Source organism: Python bivittatus, unplaced genomic scaffold, assembly GCF_059951505.1.
Source record: "Python bivittatus isolate LINGU-HERP-01145 unplaced genomic scaffold, Pbiv_v1 ctg000220_np1212, whole genome shotgun sequence".
In the NCBI taxonomy this organism is placed as follows: domain Eukaryota; kingdom Metazoa; phylum Chordata; class Lepidosauria; order Squamata; family Pythonidae; genus Python; species Python bivittatus.
Genome location: NW_028277048.1, coordinates 13,137,866 through 13,160,059, shown reverse-complemented (window position 1 = coordinate 13,160,059; position 22,194 = coordinate 13,137,866). Strand labels below are relative to the sequence as shown.

At 41.3% G+C, this 22,194-nt stretch overlaps 1 long non-coding RNA gene across 1 annotated transcript in view; it reads right to left on the bottom strand.

Moving 5' to 3' along the window:
• LOC148216280 (uncharacterized) overlaps window positions 1–22,194 on the bottom strand; it is a 55,986-nt gene extending 33,792 nt beyond the window's left edge. Inside the window, exon 1 of the long non-coding RNA XR_015795661.1 lies at window positions 22,045–22,194. This is a non-coding gene — a long non-coding RNA (uncharacterized LOC148216280). The remainder of the gene's footprint in view (window positions 1–22,044) is intronic.

Genomic DNA, 22,194 nt, shown 5'->3' with positions numbered 1-22,194 from the left:
CCTAATGAAAAGAAAAAAAAGTCCTAGCTCAGGTTAGGAATTAATAATGGTATAGGGACTAATGTGTAAACTCTTTCATACTTGGGTCTATACTTGTTTCCCTACTCCCACTCCTGTAAGATTTCTTGATTTTAGCAGTGTAATTTCATGGAGAAAAAAAACTTTTTCCCCCCAATTGTTATGACTGTCAAATGACTGGAAGTAGAAAATCCTTGCTGATCTGCAGCAAATCACTTTCTTGATCCCAAGTCATCTGCTTGTTCCTGCTCCCTGTTAAAAGAAAGACCCTGTCCTTCAGGATTTCCAGGCTCTGCTTGGAAGTCCCAGCAGTTGGATCAGGAGCCTTTAGCATGGGCTGTAACAATGAGCGATGGCGTGATAGATCACTATGAAAATAATGTAGGCTACTGTATTAATTTTTAACTGATTAGCATTTTGGTGATCTCTTCTTATCAAAAGAAGCTAGATGGAAAAAGCACTTACAAATACAAAGTGAGACCCAAAAGCGAAATCCTAAGGTGCATGTTAAACAGCTGGGGGGTACTGATACTTCTAGAAGTAGAACTGTAGTTCTCCTCACTCTTTTTTAACAGTACAGTTCTATGTATATCTGCTGAAAAATGAATCCCAATGGGTACCCCATATGCTCCTCTACAGCCACTAAAGCTAAGCTGCATGACTTCCCCCAACCACTAGATGGCAGCAAAGGGTTAATGTTTTTCACCATCTCTTTGATGCCAACTAGTGGTGCTTTGGATTTTTGTAGCCCAGATTTCACAGCTTTAGCCTACTCCCTAGAAGGTGTGCTTAGGAGGTGAGCTAAAAATTAAGTGATTCTGCTGGAGGAGATGGGAAAAGGCTTAGAAGATTCACACCTAAGATCATGGATCCTCAAGGTCAATTCTCTTTCCAGATTCAGCTTCCACAGTGTACAAATGACAGGTTGGTTAAAGAAGTAACTCCTAGTCCTGTTCATTCTCTGGCACTGTAAGGGTGGCAGCCCATATTCATTGGGGGCAGTGACTTTTTAAAAACTATATATGTTCTTCTACACTTATTTTGCCCTATTTTGGGTCACAGATTATATAAACAAGCTAACACACACACACACACAAAGCACAATTTATAATAAAATACATATACGCACATACCCGTCGTATTATTCCCTTTCGCGTAAAACAGTGTTATGCAAAACTCAGAAAAGCAGAAAAAATAAAAGGAAATTGAAGGTATGAGAGAAGGGAAAGATGTATAGCTAAATCAAGTTTACACAGACACTGTTCACTGTACCTCTTATCTTTCTGTCCTTGGAGAACATCCTTGCTCCCATTACACCTATACGTAATCATGCATTGCCTTTTGTTCTTTAATCTTCTCGCCTCTCTTTTTTGAGGATCTTGTCAACTCCATCTAACCATGACTTTCTCAGTTGCAGTCAATTCATTCATCACCGTTAATTCCCAACCTGACGTCTTTTTGTTTTCCTATGGACACTTCTTCCCACTTTCTCTAACTGTCTTTTATACAACTGCTTTTGCTCCTATTAAATAATAATAATAATAATAATAATAATAATAATAATAATAATAATAATAATAATAATTCCTTGCAACTGCCCACATACTGCCCACTACCTTTCTACCAGCATTAGCTTGTCTTGTAATTTCTCCACCCATTTTCCATGCTTTAGTAAATATTTTACTGAGTTATACACATTCATCTATTTGCTCTTAGCTTTTTCCTATTTATGTGTAACTTGCGATTATTCACATTTTCTTTGTCCAATGCATCTAACTTTGATCCTTGATGCATTAGTTTTCAGCACCGTACTTCTCACCGCATCATGCAATTTGCAAAAAACATTGAGATCTTCAACCAACAACATGGATCTTCTGCATACAAAAATATACGCATGTTCATATCCTGAATCACCATACCTCCAATACCACCACAAGCATATTTAAGATATCCAGAAATACAGGTAGTCCCCAGGTTGAGAACGCCAGGTTTAAGACTCATAGTTAAGAACGAAGCCTATTGTAGCAAAATTCGAGTTAAATATACAATGTTTCGAGTTAAATACACAATTGTTCGAGTTCATTATACAATACTACTTATACAGTATTGTACAATAATACTGTTCCCACTTACATACACATTTGACTTAAGGACAGACCTTGGGAACAGAACTGGTTCTTAAACTAGGGACTACCTGTATCTTAAACAACCAAGGGGACATCACACACCCTTGTTTTACTCCCTGCTCAGTGCTGAACCATATGTTAAGCATTCCCTGTATTTTCACGTGGTGAAAAGGAGAGGTTTCCTTTCACCTTATTATAACATTCTTATTGTATTCAGCAACCCATCTTCCATTCGATATCTGTGCAAAACATTTTATAATTCAATTCACAATTGCCTTTATTGCATGCTTCCTCTAAATCAGCAAACATCCAACTGATTCTCTTATTAATTTGACCCTGACCATCTTTAATAACAATCTTCAAGGGTTTCACCACCTGAACTGCAGCCTTGGTCAAATGCAGATTTAAGTGTTTTCCTTATGCTGCCATGTCTTTTTGGAGACACTGCAGACTTTCTAAAAAAACAGAAGCGATAGCTCAGTGGCTGACGGAAGCCCTTCTTTGAGTGTTTTTTCCATACCTTATCACTGTAACACCCAAGAAATAAAATTATCTCCAGCTCTCCTTTCCTCTTTAAGCCACAAAGATAAAAGACAAATCCGGAGCAGCTCCTTTGATGACCACGTCTTCTGGATTGAAATGAGCCTTCACTAAAGAATCATTTCATATTTGGTTTGATTACCCTGCCAGCTTTATACCCAGCCTTACATTGCTCTGGGGAAATGCTGCATCTGAGGCACAACGCAAAGAGAGGCAGTCTACAGGGATGGGGTCTGGAGGAGACCACATCATTTTAGGTGTGGCAGTCCCACTGCCAGAGAGGCAAGATCCTGTTCAAATTGAGCACAACAGCTTGTTTCTTTAGGATTCCCCAGCGGCAGACAAAACTCCGGTGTGCAATCAGTTCAGTTTCCTGAATAAATCCAGTTTGGGAAACAGTTTCCGAATGAATCTTCAGTGGAAGGAAATTGCAAACTTAAAGGAAAGTCACCCCAACGTTTAATTATATTCTAGATACAACTAGCATGTAGCTGAAAGAATACATATTGTTTGTTCATAACATTTTATAGACCGCTACAGTCCTGAAGGACTCTCAGTGGCTCACAAGATAAAATACTCAATGAACAATACCCAATAAAAGTACACAATTAAAAGACATACAAGCCAACTAATCAACATAGAATACAAATGAAATAAGAAAGCTAATATATAATGCACTAAGATGGTGCCATGGCCCAAACGCCTTCCAGAAGAGCTCTATTTTCAGCTGCTTCAGAAAAGCAAAGTAGGACCCAACTGGGAGGCCGATCCAAAGGACTGGGGCCACTACCAAGCCTCGGTCACTCTCACTTCCCCAGAGTAGGGAACCATTTGCAGCTTTGCCTGGCTAGATTGACCTGGTTCGGCCGATTCCAATGGGAGAGTGAGGTCCTGCAGATATTTCTACGCCAAACCAAGCAGAGCTTTACAGGTTCATTCCGGCACTTTAAATTGCGCCCGGAAGCCTTTGGCCACCAATGTATGGCCCACACCGCATAATTGCTACCACTGGCAAATGCTAGCAAGCACCCAGGCCGTTGTGCTTTGAACCAACTGCAGCTTCCAAGGGGTCTTTAAAGGCAACCCCATGTAAAGTGGTAGAGTGTATTGTATTAGTCTAAATGGGTAGTGACAAGGGCGTAAGTCACTGTAGCAAGGTCCTTCTGGTTAAGTAGGAATGTGGTGGTATATCAGTTCAAGCTGGGTGAAGGCTTCCCTGGTTAAGGTCTCCATCTGCTCTTCTAGCAGGAGCCACGAGTCCAGGAGTCCCCCAAGTAATAGACCTACTCCTTCAGAGGTAGCGCCACCCTGTCAGGAGACACTCCTGGGGCAGACAGAGAACTGATAGACAATTACTCTGTCTTGCTAGGATTCAATTATTTAGAATCTTATTGAGGAATGCAGCTCACGGCCTAGAGAAATACATATTTGTCCTTGTACAATCAAATCAGTCTCTCTGATGTAAGTTAAACTCTTGATTTGTTTTTGTTTTGTTTTGTTTTGGTTCTTTAAATTTTAGTCTCTATCTTTAAATTTTAGAATTACAATGTACTGGTGCAATGTAGACCACACCTAACTTTAATACAAAGAAGTACCAAAGCTCAGAGTTTTATTTATTTATCCTATTTTGATGCCGCGTGACTCCAACCGACAACTGAAAGCAACCCCAATTTTTTTCTGAAGGGCAATTCCAAATGTTTGGGGACAGTCTGTTGCTAGTGCAGAAAAGAGCACTCTGGGCTTAATATTGAAGGTTTAGCCACTGTATAGTCTTTTTCCCAGAGCTGTCCTCAGATACACAATAAGTTTTGGAGATTGCGAAAAATAACTGAAATTAAGTTGCAGGTTATGGAATCAGAATCTGTGCTTATTTGCATCATGCCCTTAATTTTTAGGCAAGCAAGCCGTCAAGAGGCTACTATAGTTAGGGCTAAATATGGCATGGGAATCCCGTTGTCTTAGTAAACATAAATTCATGCTGAGGTCCCCTTGCTTCTTGATAATATTGACTAGAGGCCGAGTTGGTCTGACACACTTGGTACCTGAGTACCGAAAGCAGATGAGACAATCACTCCAAGGAGACGTTTAATCATAATATTCCTCCTGATGGCTCTATTCCTGGAGGAACTGTGCCTCTGACAACCAGTCATAGAAACAGGAAGTCATAGTTGCCCTCATGTCCTGCCTGACCCTTTCCAATAGCACCAGTTGGAAGAGGCGCTGGGAGATAATTCAGCTTGCCAACTGGGGTGGCCAAATGCCACCTGTTAAGGGTCCCCACTTACCACAAGGTATAACAGGGCTAGTTGAGGATGGCCCCAACTTTTATTGCCCCCCAGAAATTGGGGAATCCTTCTCCTTGGGGACTCCTGGTGGAATCATTGATGTTGAATTAGGTTTATAGTATTGTACCTTATTTTTCTATCGTATTATTTTCTGTACTATTCTTGTTTGCATTCTTATTTTTATTGTGGTTGGTCACATAGTCAGCCAGATGTTTAGACTGCATTTGGCATTTTTATCCACCTATTGAGTCCTTGCCAAGGACCTGGGGTAGGCAGATGTTATTGTTTGATGGTGTTAAAAGTATCATTGCAGGATATAAGCTTATTATTATTATTATTTGGATAATCTGCAATTAGATTCACAGTCAAAGACTGGTGAAAACTTAGTAATTCAAGTCCTAAGCAAGGACCTAAGAATTATTAAGGTAGCGTCTGAGGATATAGGCAGTTCCAAGCAGGGTACTGTTTTGTAACATTTGGCAGTTCAGATCTGATAAATTCAAAATTTCCAAATATTGAGGAAGTCATTTAGGTATTGCTCCAAGGGCTCCAATCACAATTGGTATAACAGTGAATTTCTTTTTCGATGTGTTCATCATCATCCTCTTCATCTTCTTCTTCTTCATCATCATCATCATTATCATCATCATCATCATCATCATCATCATCATCATTATTATTATTATTATTATTATTATTATGGTTGGTTGCATAGTCAGCCAAATGTTTAGACTGGATTTGGCAGTTTTATCCACCTATCGAGTCCTTCCCAAGGACCTGGAATAGGCAGATGTTGTTTTTTGATGGTGTTAAATATATTGTCACGGGATATAAACTGTTCCAAGTAAAGCTGCCATTATTATTATTATTATTATTAGTTGGTCGCACAAATTATTATTGTTGTTGTTGTTGTTGTAGTTATCATTATTACTATTATTATTAGACTCAGACATTTTGATTGGATTGAGGCAGTAAATAAATACCATAAATAGATAAATATAAATCCAGGTCACATTTGAGTGCAACCAACTTAAACTTCCTGTAGCAAAATGCTCTAATATGCCCAATTTGATGTTTTCCAAATTTGGTTAGTTCACATTTAACAACAACAACAATGGATTCAAAATGCTCACATTAGGGGAAAAAAATACACTCATGTATGCCGAAAAGAAATGTCTGGACCAACTTAATGTTGGTTAAATAACCTAAGTAGAACGAAAACATTTAGAAGGTAATGATGGTGCCCTTAAAATCTTTGCTCAGACCCCACAGCCAGCCAGCCATGGGTTCTGCTTGGTAAACAGATCTCCCTTGGAAGGGCTGGAAGTCCCCAATCCAGGTTCAGCTTAAAGACTGTATTAAAAGAGCCATAAGAAAGGAGAGGATGAGTAGCCTGGGAGTTGCTCATTAAAAACTAGCTGCCTAGTTTTTACAGGCAAGCTAGCTTTTACAAAACAGCTAAGCATTACAGGTCACCTGGTGACAGACAACTCCGCTAGAATGAGATGTATAGCTTTTCTCTTGAAGTTAGAGGAATGATTTCTAGAGCACCTAGGCATATAAATTAGCACCGGCCAATTTTATGCAGAAGAGTGTCTTCATCCAAGATGCTATCTCGCCGTATCTTGGAGGGGTGTCCCCCACCCCATTTCCTTTAATTTACTTCAGTGCCCAAGGATAAAGAGAGAGACAAAGAAAGATTGCTGAACGGTAATTAAGGTTTTAACCATATGAAATGCAGACACTGATTATCATGTTTATCTGCAAGCTGTGAAAAGCTTTCCTTGCCCATTTCTGCACATCAGCGGATTGTAAGAAAACCAAGATCTTATGATGGCCTTCTCTCCCCCCCCCCACACATACACACCTGAATCCAATTGGGTTCATGACTTACATGGCCAAACTTTCTCAACACAAAGTTTCTCCTTTCTTTTTCCTCTTTTCTTTCTCTGTTATTATTTAAAAAACTTCCTTTCAAAATAAAATCCCATTTCCCACACAACATTCAACAGCAATGCAAGATCGTGGGGTTTTTTTTTCTTCTTTTTTGCTTCTTCTAGCAATTGGCATAGATGTTGGAACCATCAGAAACAATATGGAAGCTTGCCCAACTGTCCACAAAAGCAGCACTCTATCACAGATTTTCCCACACTTCCCTACCATTCAAAAATATTTTCACCTATCTGCATGCAGCTGCTAAAAGATCGGAGGTCGTAGGATTTCGATTTGCAACTGCTTAGAGGCAAAATATCTAAAAGATTGCCTTCTCCCGCGTGCACCTACTTATAGTAGGTATTCCTCTGAGGTCCTGCTATATCTTCCACCACTCAGAACGGCTTGGCTGGTAGGTAGACGGTGGGCAAGAAAATCCTGCCTCATCAGATTCTTGCGAGCATTTTAGTGTTGCTTGATTTGACTGCAATAACATTGCTTTGGATTGGTCTTTGTTTTGCTTGATTTGCTAATATTATGTTTTTAAAAATGAAGTTCAAATTGGGCTTGTTTACAAATATGTTTGTCCTTAGTACTAACTAACTAAAAGTGAAATAACAACACCCTTCTGAAATAGTGGTCAGCTGAAGGCTCTTCAGTACTTCTCATAACAGTACAGATTCTTGGTCATAATTAAAAAAAGAGAGAGACGTGATAGATGGGCAAGTAAGCACTTCCATTTTTCTTCTTCTTCATCACCATCAGCAGCAGCAGCAGCATCACTATTCTTTGGCACAGAATAGAAGCTATACTATATGCATACAGATTCATATGAAGACTGAGAGAGAGGGCACATGATAAGGTTGTGCATCAGAACATGAGATCACTAGATCACCTTAGTGCCCCCCAACCCCTGTTGAGAAGCAACAACTCCCCTGACTTCCTGGATAATACAACTAACAGTTATGGAATGCAGAGTCCAAAACATCTACAGAGGTCCAGATTGCCTGCCCCAACAATTCCTGCTGTGCCAGGGAAATGAAGGAAATGGTGATGTGAAGGAGAATTCGAAGTATACTGGAACCAATGGATCTGCAACCAGAGGCATCAACGGTGTATGTTTTGTAATCTTTTATTTTTTCAAATGCATTTCTATATATCCCTAATCTATGCATTTTTTTTTTGAGGAAAATGCTCTTATGTAGCTTTTCTTTCTTCTTTAGCATGCCATTTTTTATTTTCAACTTTTTAGTGCTGCAGTGTTATTTAGAAAGAACTTTAACAAGTGCTCCCCACCTCTTTTCTCATTACTGCCCTAGTCCCATTCACTGTCACAAGCAATGTGCCCCTTGCATGCTCCAAGTTTCAGCCACTCTGGAAAACAATGTTTGCTGGGATTCCTGTCAGAATGAGAGACTAGGGGAGTCTTGGTCTGATCCAATATGCATTTCTGATATTCTTAAACAGCCATCCCCAACTTAGTGCCTTCTAGATGAGCCTACATTATTGCTGCCCTCATCTCAAGGCAGCAGAGCTAATGGAGTGTGCCAGCTTGGGAAGACGGTTCCTAAACAAGAATGCAAAATCAAAATCACTAAATCCAGACCAGCTATGTGTTAGCTTTTAGCCTTCCTCAACTGACCTGTTAGAATTGCAATTCCCAGCCCTTCAAGGTAGACCAGGTCAAGAAACAGACGTGGAGGGGTTCCAGGAAAGCTACTTTATTGTTGTAGGTCTATTAACGCAACATCTGTCCAAAACCTTCCCTGCTCCTTTTTAAATACAGCAAAGTCAAGGCAGAGCTGTTCTGAGTCTCTTTTGCATATTTTCTACTTTCCCAGGACTGAGTAATAATTTTGCCTCTCCCATCTCCTTCTCAAGGTCAGAGCTAAGTTCTTCTACAACCTTTGAGACAGAGATAGAGAACTTGAGGTCCTCCAGATGTCCATGAACTACTATACCCAGCATCCTTCACCACTGGGTCAACTTTGGGTTATGGATCATGAACATTTGGATGGCAATGGATTCCTATCCTTGACCTAGGTGTTTTAAAAAAAAACACCTAAGTATGTATTTCTACTTTGCTTAGTTAAACGTATGCTGGTGGACCACAAGGCTTTCAATTACTTTTTTCAAAACTGACCACGCAAAACTGAATGTCAGGAAACCCTTGGTTTACTTTACCATCATGCAAATATAAAAAGTGATGTGGTGAACCACTTTGGGATCTGCTGCCAGAGAAAAGGAAGCAGAGACACAGAGTGAGCGGGTAATTCAGAGTAACACAGCAAAATCCATGAAAACATATACGCTCATCAAGTTCAGTATATACCAATGCAGGGACTTGGAGTTGTTTTGCCACAGTTATTTTAAGCCGTACTAGCTGCATTATTTATTTGCTTGTTTGTCCATTCAGTCTGTATAGCTGCCCATCTCACATTTGTGACTCTGGGCGGTTCACATAATTAAAAACAACCAAATAACACAACCAGTAAACAAAACACAGAAATCAATCACCAACACAATAACCCCCTTTAAAACCAAATTAAAAACCCAACTAGAAACCAAAATTAAAACCAAGAAACATAAAAATCAGGCAAGTCAAAGTCATGGGTCAATCGGAATAGCCACCTGGCAGGCTCCGAACCATAACCGGATCCCCAGGCAAGCTGACACAACCATGTCTTTAGACTACGTCTTTAGAGTCTTTCGAAAGGCAAGGAGGGTTGGCGCCAATCTAACCTCCGGGGATAATATTCCAAAGGGCGGGTGCTGGAGCAGGAAAGGTTCTCCTCCTGGGTCCTGTCAGATGACGCTCCTTAATGGATGGGACCCATGACATGCCTTTTCTGCCAGACATTTTATTTCTTTTATTTGGTATCTTATGCATTTGTTTTTTCTTTCTTGTGCCTTCAAGTTGGTCTCGATTCCTGGCGACTGCCTGAACTTGTCCCTGCTGTTTTCTTGGCAAGGTTTTGGAAGTGGTTTGCACTTTTTTTTGAGAGAGAGAGAGAGGGAGGGGGAAGTGGAACATAATGGTTTGCTTTTCTGCGTACAGCCTTCCTATTCTACTTTATTCATTTATTACCTTCAGGTCAGACCTGACTCTTGGCGATCATATGGTCGAATCTATGCAGTTTTCTAGACAGCATTTTCAGAAGTGGTTTGCCATTGCCGTCTTCTTAGGGCTGAGAGAGAGGGACTGGCTCAAGGTCATCCCTCTGGCTTCGTGCCTAAAGTAGGATGAGAACTCATGGTTTCCCAGTTTCTACCCTGGTACCTTCACCAGTATATCAAACTGGCTTTCATGTCTTATGCATACAGTTAACCCATTTACAAGTAGCCCTCAACTTATGAGCACAATTGGGACCAGAACTTCCATTGCTAAGTGATGTGGTCGTTAAGTGAGTTGCGCCCAATTTTATGACCATTTTTGCCATGGTCGTTAAGCGGATCACTGTTGTCAAGCAAATTATGCAGTTGTTAAGTGAATCCAGCTTCCCTCATTGACTTTGCTTGGCAGAAGCCCGCTGGGAAGGTGGCAAATGGTGATCACATGAACCCAGGATGCTGCAACTGTCATAAACACATGCCAGTTGCCAAGCACCCAAATTTTGATCATGTGACCATGGAGATGCTGCGGCAGTTGTAAGTTCAAGGACCGATCACAAGTCACTTTTTTCAATGCCATTGTAACTTCGAACAGTTGTTAAATGAATGGTTGTAAGTCGAGGACTACATGTATTTATGGCTGTTCATCATTATCAAATGATAATGTACAAAATGTTAAAACAAGCAAAAGAGTAAAGCTCATCAAAGTAAAGATCAGATTTAAATCAGGGTGAGCACTAACCACTGGCTAATAACACTGGTGTGTGTGTGGGTGTGTGTGTGCCTTTGAGTCAGTGTTGACTCCTGGCGACTGCCTGGACCAGTCCCTGCAGTTTTCTTGGCAAGATTTTCAGAAGTGGTTTGCCCTTGCCTCCTTCCTGGAGCTGAGAGAGAGTGACTGGCCCAAAGTCACCCAGCTGGCTTTCATGCTTAAGGAGGGATTTGAAGTTATTAGCCTGGTGCCTTAACCACTAGAGCAAACTGGCTCTTGATAAAATTGGACTTACTCAGTAATTGCATTTTTGAGAATACATTCTCGTGGGATGCTTTTGCTTTTATCTAGGCTGTATCTAGGCATGTTCCAATTCTTTGACACCCGTTAGTCTAATGGCCTGTTCTCACTTGCGCCCAACCACAGCACGGACATGCCCTGGCAACACCCTTTTTTCTGCTGTGTTCCTGTGACCTTGCCACTATCTAGGCCCCAGCCTGTGAGAGATCTCAAGTCCGAATTAAAGCAGTGTTTTCCCCCTTATTCCAACACAATCCAAAAGCAGTCTCAGCAGTCTATGTAAAATCTGTTAGGCTTTGTCACCTTCTGTAGCAGAGGGAAATTAGATGGCTGCAGTGACTCAGGACAGAAACAACAGAGGCAGAATAATGAACAGCAAATAGCCCCTTTCATGCTGGAACATTTTCCCCCCTGAAAATTCAAAGATAGTTAGAAAGCACTTTTAACTTAGCAACTGGAAAAGGCACCCCTGAACTTGGCTCTAGGCCTGGTGGACCTACTTCAGGCTTGTGAGATCTACTCACTAGAACCTGATGCAAAAGACAAACGCTTAGTGCTGAAGAGTTCTGACCAAAATGTTCCTTGTGAGAACCATGCTCAATTTTGCTCTTGGTTTTCCAAAGCCCTCTTCATTTTAACTGTTTAATTTAGGAGTGAAGTGGGCTCGTTTTGTTGTTGCTTTTGCTAAACAATTGGGAGATGATTTATTGATGATTACCCAGAAATCTACCACTAGATCGAGCTAAAATATGACCGATTTTTTGCAGCAAGAGAAAGTTATAGGAAAAAACAGGTTTCCATGCATAGATCTGTCCTGGAGTGCAATACTGTAATACTGGTGCATGAATTCCATCCATTACAACATTGGACAACGTGCATGCTTCCATAATAACTTTTCCCCAATCTGATACCCTCCAGATGCATGGGAGTACAATCCCTAGATTGAGGAAAGCTGATCCTTATGTGTATATTGCTAAGAAGATGGTATCATCGGCTGTAACATGCTGATTGAAAGAGATCCTGTGTTTCACGCCCATCCAACAGAAGTTAGCATTGTTATGGGTAAAACTCCTGGGAAACAGTTTCTTTTCTCAAGCATTAAAAAAAGAAGGTGAAAGAGATTTAAGAACTATATTTCATCCCACGATAAAAAGATTTATACTTGCTGGGTCAACACAATGATATGTTTTTATTTATCTACTTATTATCTTTTAGATGGCTGGTCACTTGTAAATTGAGACTTTTAACATGGTGTGTCAAATAAATCAGAATAGGCTGGGTTTGCAGACTCACTCTTTTTTAAATCTACTCTTTTAAAGCTACTGGCAATACCCTAATCTGGACAGCAAAGAAGAACCTGTAGTCCAGTAGCCTTCAGTGAACTACAACTCCCAGCATCTCCCACTGTTATTCATTCATTCAGTTTTCACTGTACTGGCTGGGGATTCTAGACATCGTAATCCAGCAACACTTGCATTTACTCTGCATAGCAAGAGCAAGCTACATGATGCCCTCCAGATGTTTTGGACGTCAACTTCCACAAGCTCCAGCCAGCATGGCCAATGGCAAAGGAATGCAGGATTTTAATCCAAAACATCTGGAAGGCACCAGGTTACCTAACTTTGCTTTACAAGGTGGCAAAACACAGATCAGGAGTTGGGGTTACTGAATTAAGCATTAGCATTTGAGGCCCAAGAAAGTAAGGAACAATATTCTTTCTGGGTTGAAGAGGACTGAATTTGACAGTGGTCTTTTGCAACATCTGGTGCAGGGCATGTCACCAGCTCACTGCCACCATACAATGTCTAGCATGATTTCAAGCAAGAATCCCCAAAGCCAGTTGGTATTTTGGCACTGGGAGATGCTATGTGAGAAATTGGCAAGAAAATCCCAAAGGCATACATTAGAAGTACAAACTCAGAGTTGTCCTCAGAGGCCTTCCAACATGTTTTGGGACAGAAGACAGAGTTTATTAAATGCATGGGGAGCACCCATGTTAACAACTCTGAGTCAATTTAAATGAAATGAAATCGAAATTTTGTCTCCAGCTTGCCCAGTTTTCAGCATATGGCCTCCAGTTTCCCCCTCAAAGTCAATGGCAGCCTTGTCCTGCCCCAAAAAACTATAAATCCTGGCAATACTATATGGTTCTCATTCCTAGACATAATTTCAAATATAAAATTGCCCTTAAAACTAGCAATTGTTGGGGTATCTCAGCTATTTGCTCCTAAGCCCTTAGAGCTGAGACCGCTTCAGAACCAATTTCCCATAAGTTGGTTGAGAAACTGCAGACGGATCCATTTCAATGCATTTCACTCATCCTATTAGGAGTTCTTTCCTTTTTTCTCTTTTTGTATTGCTTGAAAAATCCTCCAAGATTCTGAGGAAGGAAGGAAGGAAGGAAGGAAGGAAGGAAGGAAGGAAGGAAGGAAGGAAGGAAGGAAGGAAGGAAGGAAGGAAGGAAGGAAGGAAGGAAGGAAGGAAGGAAGGAAGGAAGGAAGGAAGGACATCCAAAGGGGGTAGGTTACATTATGATTTGCCTAGCTTATCTGAGCTTACATCATTTCAGTTCGGTGTGCTAGTTCTGGAGTGCAGTCACAGTGATTAAATTCAATTTCATTACAATCAAAACTAGCCTGATTAAATACAGTTCAAAAAGTATACCCAGCGACACTTTTGGGCCTCACTGATACACAGTATAATTAAAACAAACAAAAAACAACTGGCATAACAATGTGCACTGTCTTCCATTTTCACAAAAAGGTGATGGTACAAAGTATTTTATAGAACGAAGGTGAGCAATATCTGAAAGGATCTTGCCTCTCCATGTTCCCAAGGGCAGGGCAGGGGCTAATAAAATCCACAACTTTGCGGGGAGGTAAAATGGAAGTGTTCAGTCTTCCAAGGAAATTAAGCCATAAATGCCAGAATAGAAGAGAGTCAATTTGGTCTGTATTGGACTAAGAGTGTGGGAACCAGAGTTTTATTCCTGTCTTAGACACAGAAGCCAGCTGGGTGACTTTGGGCCAGTCCCTCTCTCAGCCCTAAGAAGATGGCAATGGCAAGCCATTTCTGAAAATGCTACCTTGAAAACTACACAGATTCGACCATATGATTCCCAGGAGTCAGGTCAGACTTGAAGGTAATAAATGAATAAAGTAGAATAGGAAGGCTGTATGCAGAAGAGCAAATAATTATGTTCCCCTTCCCTTTTGCTCTCTCTCAAAAACAAACACACACCTAAATTGTACTATTTCTTTTCTGTCCTCCAAACATATTTTCAAAATTATTTCTTCAATGAAGGTTTCTCCTTAATGTGCAATATTCACTTCCTAACTAATATTTCATTTTAAATTCCACCTTGGCCCCTTCCCCAAGGCAAAGTTTTGACTATACCTTCTTTGGGATGTGCTTTCATCATTCCTTTCTGCTAGAAAATGACATGCAGACCATGCAAAGAATTTCACAGAACCTCTAGCTTGCCCACTTTTTCATGTGGCAACAAGCGATCAGGACCCCTCCTCTTTACAATTACAACAAAAACTTGGGGTATTCTTAGGCATCTCTTTTTTACTGGAGATGAACAACGCTGTGAGTTCCCAGATAAAGGCACAATCCTAGTTGTGGCATGAGATGAGCCTCCTGGTGACATAGTCACTGAGAGTTTGCAATTGTGGGAAATCTCAATATAAGCCCATCACTCCGATGAACAAGGAATTTCCATTTAATGGCAGTTTCTCACTCCAAAATAGCAATGGAGGAGGAGGAATGATTATATTTGCCTTGGCTGACTTTGTGTAAGACACTTGCCGGGAATACTGTTTGCATAGAAGCCACAACCATTTCAAGATGAACTTACTCTTGTAATTTCAGGATGGAAACCAAAACATAGCCCGCTTTTGAAATCCACTCTTATCCAAATTTCATAAAGCAGTTAAAATTTTTCAGAGGATTTTTTAAAATGCACACATACCAAATGCATACACTACAGGGTGGAATGCTGAAAAATGCAGATATTTGTACAAATAAAAGGCAAAATTGCACCACATTTAAAAAAAAAAAACACCTGCAAGGAATGCAGATGGAACAATCTTGTTATGGAAATGCAAATGGGGGATGAATAGGCTCAACATATTTGTTTGAATTTTATTTTTTCATCTGAAATGAATGCTGAAACAGGGCCAACAGAGCATTCAATAGGTAAAATGAGATTTCTTCATCTTTCTCTATGAAGTAGGCAAGACGTGTTTTTAAATATCTGAAATTCCAGACTAATGGAAGGTCTTACAAAAGGTTTTATTTCATAAAACTCACTACCAATCAGTGCCTAGATCTCCGTGGAGAGGAAGGTTGAGAGGGGAAATGGAATTTCATATAGCGTAGAGGGCCAAAGATAAGGATCCGCCACTCAGATTGTGCTGAAGAGTTAACAGGTCATCAAGGAAAGCAAGCCATATATTTTGCACTTCCAGTAACCCATACATGCGCTTTTTAAAGGTAGCGCACAAGAATTTGGCAGATAACTATTAAGGGGAAAAATATTAGCTAAGGTGGTGATCCAGAGGGATGAGTTGCATACTCTGTGTCCACGGCAAAGATTCACACACATACATAGAAACCCATCGACAACCTTGGGTTTCTCTTGGCAAAGTTAGTTTTGAATCTCAAAGTAATTGTAAGGGGAATGTAAAAAGTGGTTTCCGGTGCATCACAAGAAACATCTGTTTAGGAAGAAATAGAAGAGAAAAAAATGATGTGTGCCTGGCACCGGCTCTTGGAGGGAAGAAGGGGGTATCGTCTCTTGCAGTTCTGAAATGAGCCAACGAAGGCAGCTTCAGGTGAATTTTAAAATGCCGGAATGGGGCAAGGTTGCCATCCACATACACTTGCTGTTCCTGATTTTAAATGTCATCACACTAGAAGCAGAGCAAACTCTTCCCACCCATGGCACACACTGTCCGGCAAACACATCTGGATGGCGTCTCAAAATGTCCTTCTAACTTGTCTCATCACCACTTTCATCTTATTCCCCGCTGCCTTCTAGGCCAACAAAGGTGAGAAAATGTTACTGTCCTATTTGCTCCACTGTTTTCCTTGCCTTGCTTTTCCCCACCTCCTTGACAACATAGCTGGGTTTGGAGGAGATTAAGGAAGAAAACTAACCTCACTGAAATCTATGAGTGCCCCCCCCCTTCAACCTTGTTAGGTTCACCAAAAGAAGGAACAGTCAACAAATCCTGCACTGGTGAAACTGGAAAGGTTCACCCATCCATGCCCCAGAACAGAATCAGGTGAAAACTAAATGGAAAGGGGGCCATTCTCAAATACATACAGTGCTGAACAAACTGAGTTGGACTAATAAGGCATTTCAGGCACAACACACAGTGGGTAGTTGATCCCAACATCCCCAAAATGCAGAAAAGTTGGAACGTTTTTCAGGATGGCCATTTGCATTATATCTGAAGTCCTGCTAAAACTGGCATTGCTTTCTCTTGCCCATAACTCCAACAGCAGGAGACAGGCTCAGAAACCACTTTTAAGGCCACGTGTTAACATGTCGACATGGAAGATCCATGACCAGTTCTCCAGATGTCTTTTTCTTGACTTCAAAGCAACTATGAGGCACTGTTAATTTGATCAGAGAAACAAGGCTGAGAAGGGGGGAAGGAAATGGTTAACCCTTTTCCTACCGTGCTGTTTTCCTGATAGGACTTAGCCTAACACACTGAGGGCTGATAGAAGCTGGGGGGAGGAGCTGGGTTGGAGAACTGATGGGGTTAACCCCATCCGCTTCCAGCAGTGTTTCTCTGATCAAAATTAGCAATTCTGTGGATGTTCTGAAGTCAAGCATAACATTTTGGGAGATCTGGTCAGAGTTATCATGCATAGCTGGACCCCAAGGGCCAAAATAGAATAAATCAAATTATTCTTCCCCACAAAGACCTATATCATAATCAGAAGGCCCCATCCCCTAGCCTTCAATCCTGAAAGAATGGAGGGGTGGGGGGAGTTAACCTTTTCTTTCTTGTAATGGCCTTTAGGAAAATCTCTTATTTGCCTTTAGAAGGAACCAAAGGATGGCACGTTAGCAACACATCAGCTTTTGGACCCCTTTCTCATGTGATAGAATACCTTCCAATTTCCTGGGATATATCTAAGTACAGTATGGGGGAAAAGACAGAACAGAAAAAGTGTCAGCTATCGAAATGAAAACAACCCCCCAAAAGTACCATAACTGATATTTTGACATGTTGTGATATTCATGGCAATCATAGGGAGTAACATTTCAGATTTGCCAAGGGCAGCAGCAAAAACCACCACCAACTAGTTGTGCCCAGGAGCTAATACCATCCTATGGAAGCTGTATTCTATCGAAGACTCCTCCAGTCTAATGCCTTCCAGCACACAGGCCTAGCTTGGCCGTTGTTTAAAATCTATGAAATCAGAACAGCCTAACCCTATTTGCTACCTTCAGATGTGTTGGTTCCCAGTCCATCAGCCTCACAGAATTGAGAATCCAAAATACCTGGTGGGTACCAGCTTGCCTCCTTCTCATCCAGATGAAGCTGCATTTTAATCTCTGAGCTGATGCCTCCAAAATCATTAAGAGGTTTGGCCATCTAAGAAAGGAAGGATGAGTTGTGGGCGTTGTTTCATTGTCTAAGTGTTTCAGCTAATGATCTTGTTAATGGCCCTTTGATAGCTTTATCTAATACACTAGAGCCACATGTAATCCAGGCGGGGTATGGGGAATAGGATTGGACTGTGGGCACTTTGCACTTGTTAGGAGAACTTAAATGTTAAAAGCAGGGTAGAGTTACATATACATGTCTAAGTGATCAAATTGTTATATATCTAACATCTGGTTTGTGATCTCTGGGAAGCACACCCATCTCAGCTGCTTTCATTTAAATCAAAAAGGAAGTGCAGTTCAAAAAGATCCACTCTCGCATTTGGAAAGGGTTTTATGTGTTTAATTTCCTTTGGGAAAAAAGGGATAACTGGTCTAGAATGGGACAGAATGACAAGATGGAAGGTGAGGTATTAAATATGTTGCTGGGCTGGCAATCAGAAAGTAGAACCTGAAGGTTTTCCAACAACATTGAACAGATCTTTGTGAAAGAAAGCTCTTTAGTAGTAGTAAAGGAAGGAATGCACCTTAGTGCTAAAATGTACAAAAGGTCTTGGGTTCAATCCCCAACATCCTCAGGCGGTAGTGAGAAGATCTACCAGAAATGTTGTGGCACCTTCAGAAATCTTAAGCCATCTGCTGCCAGTCATTGTGGACTTCTCCGTTTCCACATTCCTCATTTCTCCAAAGGATTTAAGTTTAACTTTCTGAAGTTCTCTAATCAAACTGTTGTTTGGTAAAATTGTTCCAATTTAGAGTGAAGATGAAAACATGGTAATCTATTGTATTCTTTAGCCCAGCTGTCTACCCAAAAGATGTTCATAGGATTGGATAATACATTAGTCTACAAGAAGGAGGGAGTGCATAATGTTTTTAACGAAATGAAAATTTCCATGCATTTAAAAAATTAAGCTTGCCAGGAAAAAGTTATTTCTTAACCTTCTTCTTTGCATGCTAGTTTTCTGCATGCAGGCTTTTTCCATTACTCCATTCAAGAGAAACATTATTTCCTAACACCTCCCACCAACTATCCAAAAAACATGTTCAACACGTAGACCTGGCCTTACGGCAAAGGGCCAGATCTATTAATTTTAACTTGAGATGGGGAGAGGATTGAATCCGGAAGGTCCTTTTCGCATCCAGTGCTGTCATCTTCTCCTGTATGCAGGGGTATCTGCAGAGTATGGTCAAAAAAGTCAAGATGGTGGCCATGATGGTTAAAAAGCTCCGCCCCTTTTTATGTGCAGTGCATATAAAAGATGAGCAGTGTTTCAACTGCACCGTTGTGGCAGCTGCCTTAACTTTTTTGACCATACGCTGCGGAAGCCCCTGCTTCTACGCCAGATTATTTTCATATTCATTAAGAAAACCAGCTTAAAGGGGGCTAGTTCAAGTTTGTTACTGAAGTCTCCCCATGGCTTTCTCTTCTTTCTAGGTATTCTCAGGAAGAAAGCTGGCGAACCCCACGCTTCTGCCTTTCCCAAGAAAACATCTGGGCCTACGCACTCATGCTGCTTCATCGCGCTCAAGATATGATCAACCCTGCCATCTTGGGGTGGGGTGGGGAGAATGGGAAAGGAAAAGCCAATGTGGATCCGGGATTGAGATGGCAGGTTTTCCGTATTTGCCCTGGGACGAACTGGGCACCAGATGAGGCAGCGGCCTGAAGCTTGGCTCGTAACAAGCTGATCTCAACAAGTCTGTGTAGAACTCTTTGAAGAGCTAATTTATTTTTAAATTTGCAGGTTTTAAGAATCCTTTTCTTCTTATTGACCCCCCCCCCGACACACACACTCCCCGCATACTTGGCAGTAGCCTCCCGTTTTCCAAAAGATGGTTCTCTTCACCTCTGCAACTCTCTTCCTTTGCTTGGGGGACTGTACTGAGACCGCTGCTTTGCCAAAACACAGCAATACTCTCAACCCTGAAGGACGTAAATGCTTTTCATGCAACTTTCCTTCTAACGTCAGCCAGGGTTTAATTTCTGAACAGAGAGCTGCTGTGAAGCCTTGTGTCTTTCTCTCGCGCAGCAGCAAAAGAAATGCTCGCGTATGCTCAGAAGCAGGCTTTCTATGGGGTCATCTCATGGCTTCATATTAAATCCTGGTACTGGAAAAAGTTCTCAGAACGGGGTGCTTTGGTACTAGTATTGTGCTGAAAAAGTCTTCTGCACTTTATCATACCCATTCAATGTGATGGCAAAGAAAAGGCTTTCAACTGAAAGCACGGATGAAGGTTACAGGTGGGCTACTTAGAGTTACCTTCGTAAGGAGATGTCCAGGGGGCATTGGCAAGTCTTCTGTCTTCCATTTTGCCATCCTCTCTCCAGTGATGTGCAATCTCCTTGGCTTCCCATGCTTCAATTCAGTCCCAACGGGAGGCATCAGAGGAGAGCTTCTCCCATGAGACTTTTTAAAATCAGGAAACCAGGGAGGCTGCAGAGTAGCAGAGAATCACATACTGCAATGGGAGACAAAAGGAGTCCCCTTGTCCTTTCACCACCACCAGAACGCCAGAGCACAAAGAGGGATCTGAAAGCGTGCTGCGCATGAAGTATAAAAACAGGAGCCCTTTTCGCAGAGTAAGAAATTTCTCAGAAAACCAAATGTCTGTTTTGGCACAGTATTATTCCAGCTGAGATGGCGTGTAGAGCTGCAAATCAGAATTGGGCGTTTTGCCTTTTTTTATCTCTGGTGCCTTTTTTCTTGTACGAAGGGGGAAAAAGTGGTGATAGTGGGGAGTCCTGGGAAGGGAAGGCTACAAGAAGACAGTGTCTGGATCCCGTGCCAACGGCTTTCAAATTCTTGTATAAGACAGAAGGATTGCATAAGAGAAGAAGAGCCTTGCCTGCAAGCATCCTGAGAGGAACCTGGTTTGTATTAAGTTTTGGCTCCAGTTTTCTCAACCCAAACTCAGTTTGCAAGTTCTAGCAATCCCACAACAACTGAAACGGCCATTTTAGGTCCCACTGGAATAAGCCCTAATTAGGCAGGATGTAAGATGGCTACTCTTTATGGCAATATGGTGAATGCAGCAGAACAGAAAGGCAGGAAAAACCAAACCTTCTTATTTGGTTATATCAATACATGTAGAACTGTAACAACCAGGTGAAGAGTTAAAGGTCTTTACCTTCACCTTCACCAAAAGCCCAGTTCTAAGGTTTCTTTGTGGGACAGCCAGGGTTAGAATAAATCCATGCTTCTACTTTAACCATACCACTTGTGAATGCAGGGAGCATGCCCTGCAAATGCAGGATCAGTCTTTGCATCACTAGTTGCATGCTGAACTACAATTCCCAGCATCCATTGCCATTTGCCTTGTTAGCTGGTGCAGCTGGGGGTTGCAGTTCAGAATACCTATAGGTTTATTCTTCCCTGAGTCTCACAAATCAAACAGCAGGGGATGCAACGGCTCCATTTCAGTCACTGATGCCTCTGATCACCAGAGGATGCAGCCCCACATCTGATGGACAGTTGGATTCAGCTTCTTATTGCTTCTTACTATGATGAACTAGTAAGTTTGATCATCATCGAAGGATAAGTTTGATCTGAAAAAGGACACTCTTCAAGTACATTGTAACCTGCATGTTATTTGAGTTGTTAAAATTCTTTTAACCAAGACCTTGTTGTATTGACTTTATTTATAGGCTACACACACAACTAGTTTGTGAGATACATATAGAATTATAGCACATACAAGATCCTGTTGAAAGCAAGGGTGGGAATGGGCACACAGGCCGCTTAGAAAGGAAGAGAGCTGGACATTTCCATTTCCGATAGAGCACATTTTCCCAGTTTGCTCCACCTGTATTGGACTATGATTCCCACCTCCCATTCTGGAGAGACAGAAGTTGTTTTTCAGTGGCTTGTATACTAATACTGTTAGATGTGAGTCAAGAAGAAAAGGGAGCCTATTTCTTTTTCATCCTGCTGCTTTTGTGCCATTCGAAACAGTTTCACCTGCAGGCTTTAGCAGGCAATCAGAACTCTTAGTTCTATTCCATCCATTTCTTTTCCTGCTGATTTCTGAAGATGAGAAAGAATGGCCTAAAGGAACTACTGTCTTTAGAATGTTTTGCCCAGTTTTGAAACCAACAGGCCCATCTCAATAAGACAGGCACGTGAAAAATGGCGTAGTAAGCGTGCAAATGCCTTATCAAATGGGCTGCCCCCCCCTTTTTTTTTACCATTATCTTTGCTCCTCTGCCAATAGCAGCATTCTGACACAAAAAGTAAGCAGGGGACTCTTGCAAAGTCTTGACAATAAAGGGATGAAGGTCCTCTAAATTTCTGCATTTCGTTGAAAGGCACGCAATCTGAAGGCCCTACCAACTTCATACAAAGTCCTCTGAATTACACTGGGCTATACGCCTATCCTGGGTTAACTTACCTGAAAATTAAGTCAGCCTCTTGAGATCCCAGTAACCTGAAGACTCAAAAGGCAGCCCTGTCGCTTAATTTCCTTTGAAATGTTTATGCCATTTGACAGGAAACAACAAAGCTGAAGACTTTTTGCCTCTGTTCCTCCACTCCAGATGTA